Below are 9,356 nucleotides of genomic sequence, written 5' to 3'. Positions count from 1 at the left end.
CGCCGGGGGTAATGCCTAACCACCACAGTGTCCGACAACCGCGACCCCTACTTCCCCCCAAATGGCAACCCAACACCTTAACCCCTGTTGGGAAGGGTCGTAGCACGGGATGGTGAGAATCCTAATACCGCATGCTCCTATATGACAGTACGACTGCATAGTGCCTCCGTGTCCCATACCACGGGCCACCAATGCATTCGTTTTCAAGCCGACCACGGCATCTAGTCTATCAATGCATTATGCTCCATGATGTCCACATTCAACATATAACATCTCATTCAATTGGCATTTGAAAAGTAAACATAGCATATATGCACAACAATGAGTGGAATGACTAATCTATATAGCATATTCATGATGACATGACTAGATTAGATATAGTTATATGAATGCCAAACAAATGCCTTGAAACAAGGCCAAACGTCCTCTCTCCACTTACTTGTAGCGTGCAAGGATTCCCGTTCAGTACGGGTGAGATCCGGAGCGAATCGGGTAGGATTTGGTGAACCTAACATAATTGAGCGGGGTTAGTACTTCACCATTTTAGAATCAAAATTAACGAAATCTGATGTCAAAATCGTGTTTAGAACATCAAAAGAAGGTCACACGTCCGATTTGGGTTCGATCGGACCTAAGGATCACCTTCGGGGCCAAACAGGTGGGTAAGACAGGTGGGCTGTCTACCCACCGGTTATACCCACCGGTTATGACCGGCGGGTAGGTACCCGCCGGTTATACCCACCGGTTGTACCCACCGGTTTGGCCAGGGACCTCTGCCTTCTCAGGTGGGTACTCTCAGGCGGGTAGGTACCCGCCGGTTGTACCCACCGGTTTTGGCGGGAATGACTCTGTCTCTTCTCCATTTTCTCCATCCTTTGGGGAATCAAATGGGGCTTTCCCCCACCCATTCTTCACACCTTTGAAGTCCTATAGGATGGTTCTAACCTAGATCTAGGTTAGATTCAAGTGAGGGAAACCATCTTACCTTCTTTGCCCAAAAATGACTTCAAACCCTTCAAATCACTTCCAACTCACAATGCTTCTTCTACCTTGTCAATATCTCCTCAAATCCTTCAAGATCAACACACAAATCATCTATTAAACCTTAGATTCATCATTTCAAAAGGTATTTACAAGATCTCAAGAAACCATACTCGAATCAAGGGTTTAAAACTTGGGTATGGTGAACGTTCGTGAAACCCAACTTTTCTTACCTCCAACTGTAGATCTAGAGTTGAAGATTACTCTCCCGGCACCGGAATGGCAAGATCTAGCTTCGGCGCCACTGAAAACCTTCCTTTCTTCCTCTTCCTTTCTTCTTCCCTTTCTTTTCTCTCTCCTCTTTACTTTTCTCACCAAACGTACGAGGGTAATAAATGGAAAGAAAAGAAATCATAAAGCTTTATATACTATTCCTACTTAAGTGAATAGTGTTGGATGGGTCACTCAGGTGGGTGGGTGTACCCACCTGTTATACCCGCCTGAGAGCCAAAACTTGGGATTTTGACCGGGTTCGGACCTCGGCACGAACCCCACCCCAGGCATACGATGTAGCATACGTATATACCTTAAAATACGGATATAATACCTATTTTATCCGTACATAGCCTTATGGTAGGTGCACGTACACGGTTTGGGAACTCCCGTCTCTTCTGGCACTGGCTCGGACTTATCGGACCAGCCGGTGTTTAAGGTCACCCGTGCCATCATAGCCCATAAGGAACCCGCTCTAATATCCTCTGGCTCGGTTCCTGCATGGTTAAACCGGTTCAATCGCGAAATCAGACCGGGTTTAAGAAGCGGGGTATTACACATGTAACCTTATAATTTTTAATTTCCTCGATACAGTCACCCCCACACACCTCAAGGTGTCAATTCGTTGAGACCTAGTAACAAAGATAACACGCAAGGTGGGCTGATTCTTCTAGATCTCCATGAGTACTAAAAATATATAGCCTTTTAGTGGCCCTTTAAATCAACCTACAAATGCAAATGATGGAATATAAAACGTCATACCCCCCAACAACTAGTTAGTAGAGACCTTAATTTGCTAACCGAACTGGGTAAACATAAGAAAGTATCATTTGGTTCTTATGTAATTCTCCATTGATTTCAGAAGATGAAAATCACAAAATAGCAAACTCCAGGCTTCGCAAGTGATGAGGGTATTTCTTCCCAATCACGGCATGGGTAGGGATCGTCCTGACCAATGCTGCACCTCGGCCCTCCATCAGGCCATGCTACCACCTCAGCCCTCCATCAGACCATGCAACCACCTCGACATCCTGATAGGTTGTGCTGCCACCTCGGTATCCCATCAGGCCGTGCTACTGCCTTAGCCCTTGATCAGGCCGTGCCGCCACCTCAGCCCTCCATTAGGTCGTGCTACTACCTCGGCATCCCATCAGGCCGTGCTGCCACCTCGACCCTCCAACAGGCTGTGCCGCCACCTAGGTCCTTCATCAGGCCATGCTACCACCTCAACATCTCATCAAGCCGTGCTGCCACCTCGGCCCTCCATCAAGCCGTGCTGCCACCTTGGCCCTCCATCAGGTCGTGCCTCCACCTCGGCCCTCCATCAGGCCGTGTTGCCACCTCTGCCCTCCACAGGCCTTGCTACCAGTCACCTCAGCTCGGCACAGTATAGTAAGGCACCCAGAAATGTGCACACTTTCACTCCTACATTCAAAGGACGAGATCCCTGATCATGGGGGTAGGACTCTATCTACTACATGTCATTAGAGGCATCCATCACTCTCACGACTTGCACCTCTGAGATCAAAGGGGAATATTCCTAGAACATGCCCTGAAACCCTATATTCCCATAATCATAGAGCCACTTCCCTCAAGGACTCTATGCCTAAACTGGGCTCTCCACAAATGCCCCTTCTTCTCTCTCCATCAACAGCCTATAAATACCAAGGTAAGCCTCCATCAGGGAGGATCGATCAATCACTTCTTTTACTGGAAAAGCTCTCTTGAGCATCTACTGTGGAAAGATCTGACTTAGGCATCGAAGAGTCCCCCATCGGGTCAGTTCGGTTCTCTCCTGTCATCTCTTCTGTGCAGGTCGGTCAAAGCACTAGGAACTGTAGGAAAGATCATCCGATCAAATTTTGCCGCATCAACAAGATTCAAAGTACTTTCTTATTTCCAAAGAGGACCGGATCTTAATGTCTTATGGACCTTTAATTGGTTTTGTGAATATACCATTTTTTCAAGTCCACATCCTTTATAATAAGCAATGAAGTATAATAAATATTAAACAATTTAGAATATCTGAACATATGTTTCTAGAGGTTATTAATCATTCGATGTTAACTGCATCAATGTAACGAATATAGACGATATTCACACCATTCATTCATGCCCAAACCCAACCGGTACTTAATATTAACTGGAATCAGAGCGTAGACAACTTGGAGGGTCAGGTTCACGGATAGGACAGAATCGTCAGAGGATAGCCATCCAATCAAATAACATTTTGACATGTCCTAGTTTGGGACAAAGAGAGTTATGGGCCCAATCAGTCTTGGATGAGCCTTGTATGGTGGGGCCTCCTCATCTAGGGTTTTTGCATGAGAGGGCCCACATGAATAATAACAAACAAAATATTTTGAAGGAATGGAATAAACAGAGGATGAGGAATGTGATTCAGTAGGAGAGAGAAAGAATTGAAAGTGATTCAGTAGGAGAGAGAAAGAATTGAAAGTGGGAAAGGAAAAATGGTAATACACAGAGTCTTCTGCAGCAAAAATTGACAACACCTAGACATGGTTGGACAGGCTCCAGTCCCCACCTCATATAATGAGGTCATCATGGGTCTCTGTCTCTCTCTCTCTCTCTCCTTTTCCTTTTCTCTCTCTAGAGAGATCAAATGTATGCTTTTCTGTGCTTAAAAGTTAAAACAAGCCCTTGTAGTTGTAGACTTGTAGACTTGTAGACTGTAGTAATCCTCTTCTTTTCCTTACCTTCCGGCTTCCGCCCCTCTCAAATTCCTTTCACTTTCCTTCTTCATTAACATCCTTTACTGGACCAATAAAGGAAATTTCAATATAACTAAAAACAAACCCTCACGTGGTTGGAGACTGCTGGAATCACAGAGTCTTTATTTCTTGTGGTAAGTGAAAAAGAAAGTAGAATGGTCATCTAACACAAAATTTAGCGGGTGAGTGGTAGCAGTGCTCAAGCTCTCGCAACTTATAAACACCACATTTAATTACATCCGTTGATCATTTTATAAATAATCTAAGTCGTCCATTGTTCCCATGTCTCTATTATTGACTTATATCTCTACAGTCGGCTTCCCATTTCTGTCTTCCACCTGGCTTGATGGTCGAGGGTCAGCTCCAACTATTGGTGGTCCCCTCATGTATCTGCAACTCGGTTTCAGCCCATCGTCGGTGAGACTCAGTACATCGAAGATGGCAGTAACGATTGGGAGCCGAGTTCTGTGTGCTTGGCAAAAATGGTACAAAATTTCATCGAGGAGAATAATGACAAGCAGCCAACGTCAGCTGCAAAATGCTGACGGAATTGCGGCAATTGCTTCAACGGCAACTGTTCCGACAGCTCCGACGATGAATTCGACTTCTTCAATGGCTTCGGGGAGTTGGTGGCGGCAGCCTTATCTGGTGAAGCTTGCGAAATGCTCAAGGTGATTGATGATTTACTTGAATAATTTTCATTTTCTAAAAAAAAATAATCTTTTGTCTTCTGTTAAATCTCTTCAATTAGAGCGTGGAAGGAGTTGAGTTTTTTTTTTCCTTTGTTAATCATAATCTTTTGAAATGCAGAGCTTGGTTCCTTGTGAGAGCATTACGGTGAGGAATTTATAAGCTGATACTGCAAAAATTGTGGACAAGAACAAGAGCTGCAAGCACAAGGACGAGTCTAGAAAATTCGTCACTGATGGACTCATAGCTCTTGGATATGAAGCTTCAATCTGCAAATCACGTTGGGATAAATCCCATTCGTATCCTGCAGGTACTTGTGCTTTTAATTTTGAGTTTTAATGCTATTGATTCAATCCTATTTCCCTTTTAGATGCATTGAAAGAGACGCCTTTGTAGGATATTCTCCCGTTGTGTGTTTGCCCTTTCTAAAGTCCAAATCAAAACTCCTTACAGGAGAATACGAATACATCGATGTGATCGTTCAAGGAGACCGAATATTAATTGATGTCGATTTCCAGTCGGAATTCGAGATCGCTCGGTAGACCAAAAATTACAAATCGGTTATGCAAGCTCTACCGGCAATCTTCATCGGCAAACCCGATCGTCTTCAACAGATCGTTTCCGTCGAATCAGATGCTGTGAAACAGAGCCTTGCACTTCCCACCGTGAACATCAGCAGTATAAGAGAGCGAAATGGTTTCTCCTCACACTAGAACATCAGTAGGCAAACCAACAGAAGCAAAAATTCAGACAGAAACCGAGAAAAAGCCGAGTGTGATTACAACAAAGAATTTCTCCGGCGAATTTGAGCTGATTTTGGGGGAAAAGACCTCGCCGTCGTCTGTTGAAGGATACGGGTGATGTAGGACTAGGGGCAAGGTGGGAATGGCGAGCAAGGGTTGGAAATAGTGAGCAGTGAACAGAAACAACAAGGATGAGAGTGCTGCAATGGGTTTTTCCGTGATGGAGTCTTGCAGGGGCGAATGGAGTCGATTAGAAAAGGAAGAGAGACCCATCAGTTTCACTCCACCCCATGCTACCACTTGCTTCCTGGCCTCCCCTGCAATCCTTAGAGAGAGAGAGAGAGAGAGAGAGAGAGAGACTGTATTGGTAAAAGAGGGAGTTCGGTTGCAGGGACAGAGGCACCGCGGCCGCGGGGTGGCGGATGGAGGGGGTATGTTGTGGTTGCAGAGGTGATACGGACTTATGTCCAAGAATATGATGAAGAATAGGGAGCAGTGGGGATGAGGAAGAAGAAACATGGTGAGTATACCGAGACATCCAGCAATAAGTTGAAGCAAATAAACGGTTCAGATTATGTAGGATAATATCAAAGGTTCAGATTAAACGGAATGTTCACAGGGTGCGAACGCTTAAGCATTGCCACCTTTTAGCCAAATTTAGAAAGTTAATTGGATGGGAAATTTCTATTTTGAAACATGATGAGTATACCAAAACATCCAGTAATTAGTTGAAGCAAATAAACGGTTCAGATTATGTAGGATAATATCAAAGGTTCAGATTAAATGGAGTGTTCACAGGGTGTGAACGCACAAGCGCTGCTACCTTTTAACCAAATTTAGAAAGTTAATTGGATGGGAAATTTCTATTTTGAAACATGGTGAGTATACCGAAACATCCAGTAATAAGTTGAAGCAAATAAACGGCTCAGATTATGTAGGATAATATCAAAGGTTCAGATTAAATGGAGTGTTCACAGGGTGCGAACGCACAAGCACTGCTACCTTTTATGTCAAATTTAGTGATCTAATTCAATTTAATTTATCTTGAAAGGAAAGTGATAGGCATGTCCCCTGCTCAAGGAAAAATAACAACTGGCAAGCACATGGGAGGAAGAGACAAGAGAGGTATAAGGGTCTTTTTACCAGTAGATGAGAGAGGCTGATACAGGTTTGGCACCCTAACAACATGGCCAGCATTCTTGCCCTAATCAATTGAATCAGTTGATTTAGACAACAATCTGAATCAATTGATTCATCCGATTGGGGCTAGAAGATGGGATTGCGTGCCTAAGAAAGTCATCCCTCGTGATGAGGAGGAGATGGTGTAAGCCATGGATTCGGCTCCTTTCTTGAGCAGTGATTGTTGATCGATACGTATTTAAGCAGTGATCCAATGACTGTGTTTCTATCGATCAGAATAGAGACGACAAGTCAAGAGCCGATGGATCACCGCTTGAATATGTGTCGTTCGATCATTTAAGTAACTATAGACAATACCTCAACCATCACCACTTAGAAGAGGATCTCAATCCATAAGTTATGCACCAATGCACATTTCTAATAATTTAATCCACCGACCAAACCTTAGGCACACTCTTATTAAGTAAGGAGAGCCAAACCACCAGGCCAAGCCTAAGAGTTGGCATTGTATACCATGAAGGTGGCCCTAATAAGTCCTTTTATCTCGTCTCCTTGAGCTTCTTTTGAAACACTAGGGACAAAAAGTTTCTTTTTGTGATCCCGCATGGGAAGTCTGCAAGTCACTGTTACAGCCACTTCCATCAAATTATTTACAGAACAGGCATCCTTTGCACCACCCCTAAAAAAAACATCCTATATAAATTATCTCTTGCCATTAATTTAAATAGTAGAAGATTTTTGCAAATGGGACTGGATGTTCGTGTCACCTAATGACAAAGTTGTTCCATTGTAATCTAATGGTTATCGATTTAAGTTGAATAACAATTTCTCTATGAATTACAATGTAGGGGTTTAGAATCATACATTATAACCCTCCTTAAACCCTAAGTGATGGGAGCCTCATGCATTAAGTAAGCCCTTTAAGATTCTTGTAGATGTCTTTTACCTCCTATTGAACTATTAGCCCGTACTTAATAAGAGAACTACAAGACCAATATGATATCGATGTCATATTGATATACGTATCTAACTAATAAGGCTAATACAATATCGATAATTAAATCCATAGTTGGTAAATAAATCAAACTAAATGCATTAAAAATTTAAAACCTCGCTAGAATTCCAAGTGGAGCACTGATTAAAAAATCAGAATCCACCAACTCTGATTTTGAATGTTTCAGAGTAGCCAATTCTAAGGGTTTTTAGATTAGATCGCTCGGTTTTCATATCTAAAGGGCTGATTCTAAGATTTTTCGAACCATTGAATCCGATCTGATCCAGATTAGAATCAACAGACACCAATTCAACCCCCTAATTCCAAGTTTAAAATCCTTACCATTGGGTGAAGGTCAAGATTAAGGGGCAAAAGTTTTTGCTTATACATTTATATTCCCAGAATTCCAAGTGGGTGAAGATAAAATGTAAAATTCTACCAAACGGGGCCTTGAATTAATTCTGCGTTTGGCTTCAAAGCTTACCAGTGAAATTCCAGCTCTGTTGTGGGCATTGGGAAAACGCATTCTGATAAGAATACCTCTCCCTCTTGCATGGGAGAAACATTAAGTAATAGCTTACCAAATCTGCGTGGACAAAGGGCCATGGTCAAGGAAAAGTAGCTAAGCAACCAGTTTGGTTACCCGGAAAAGGCTTGCTCCGATTTGCTGCACTTTTGAAGGAAATCACAAGGAAGAAATCTCTAAGTCTGATATATCTACCATTCAGGTGGCATGCTTTTTGGAACCATGGTTTCAAGTATCAGTATTGTATTGATGTATCATCCGATACGTAATGGTATTGCCAAAGAATGACGTCAATACAATTCTAATACGGATTGATTTACACCCTATACCAGCTCAGTACAGCTCGATCTATATATCGTATGTACTGATATTGGTATCAATTACAATATACTTCACCTTTATACAAAGTTATACATGTCTACCAGACATAAGGGTAGTCAAGGTCAGTCCAGCCTTGCCTAACCATGGAATGGCAAAAATAGAGGCAACTAGGGTCAATCAGGGCCAGCAAAACTGGGTTGGGCTGAACCTAAGAGAGCTGGGCCTAGGGTGAGTTAAGAAGACCTAGGGTTGGGTTGGGCTTTGTCATGTAATAGAGGATGGGATGGGTTGAACCCGACAAATCTAGCCTTGGGCTGAATTAAGGGGCTAGGGTTTGTTGAAAGGGCTTTATCATGCAATTTAGGCCAAGCTTAGGCTAGATATAGGGACAATGTTGTCCTCCATCCATGAGTTCATCAGGCCTCTTTGCATAAATTTTCTTCTTCAAAAATAAAAAATAAAATTAAAATCACCACATCACTGTTCCATACTTCCATGGGTAGAAATAAGTGTGCAAATCAGGTCAGGTACATCGTCTATGAATACTAGAGATTTTTTTCTTTTTTTGAAAATCCTATCTTGCTGGCATAGGAAACATCAGTGTGCAGGACCAATGACAAGGTGTGCCAACATCTTCAGTGGCTTGGGCATGGGACAACGTCATCTTTTCTCGTCCCCTATCTTTGGGAGTTTCCTCTAGCAGCAAGATAGAATTCTTTTTCATTTTTTGTATTTTGAAGCTATTTATTCTATGAGTGAACAAAATTGATTGCATATGGTTTTTTTTTTTTTTTTTTTAGCAATTTAATCGGTGTGTTTAAGAAACTAAGCAAGATTCTCTTGTTATATCATCTTTTCTTCTTCTTCTTTTTATTTTTTTTTTTTTATTTTTTTTTATTTATTATTATTATTTTTTAAGTAACGACTAATTATATAATCTCAAGTCATGACTAAAG

General features: G+C 42.3%; 1 pseudogene; it reads left to right on the top strand.

Annotated features, from left to right (window-relative positions):
* Window positions 1-4,333: 4,333 nt before the first annotated feature.
* Window positions 4,334-6,154, top strand: LOC122080305 (annotated as a pseudogene).
* Window positions 6,155-9,356: the final 3,202 nt, after the last annotated feature.

Source organism: Macadamia integrifolia, chromosome 5 (genome assembly GCF_013358625.1).
Source record: "Macadamia integrifolia cultivar HAES 741 chromosome 5, SCU_Mint_v3, whole genome shotgun sequence".
NCBI lineage: Eukaryota > Viridiplantae > Streptophyta > Magnoliopsida > Proteales > Proteaceae > Macadamia > Macadamia integrifolia.
This window is presented reverse-complemented; position numbering and strand designations above follow the sequence as displayed.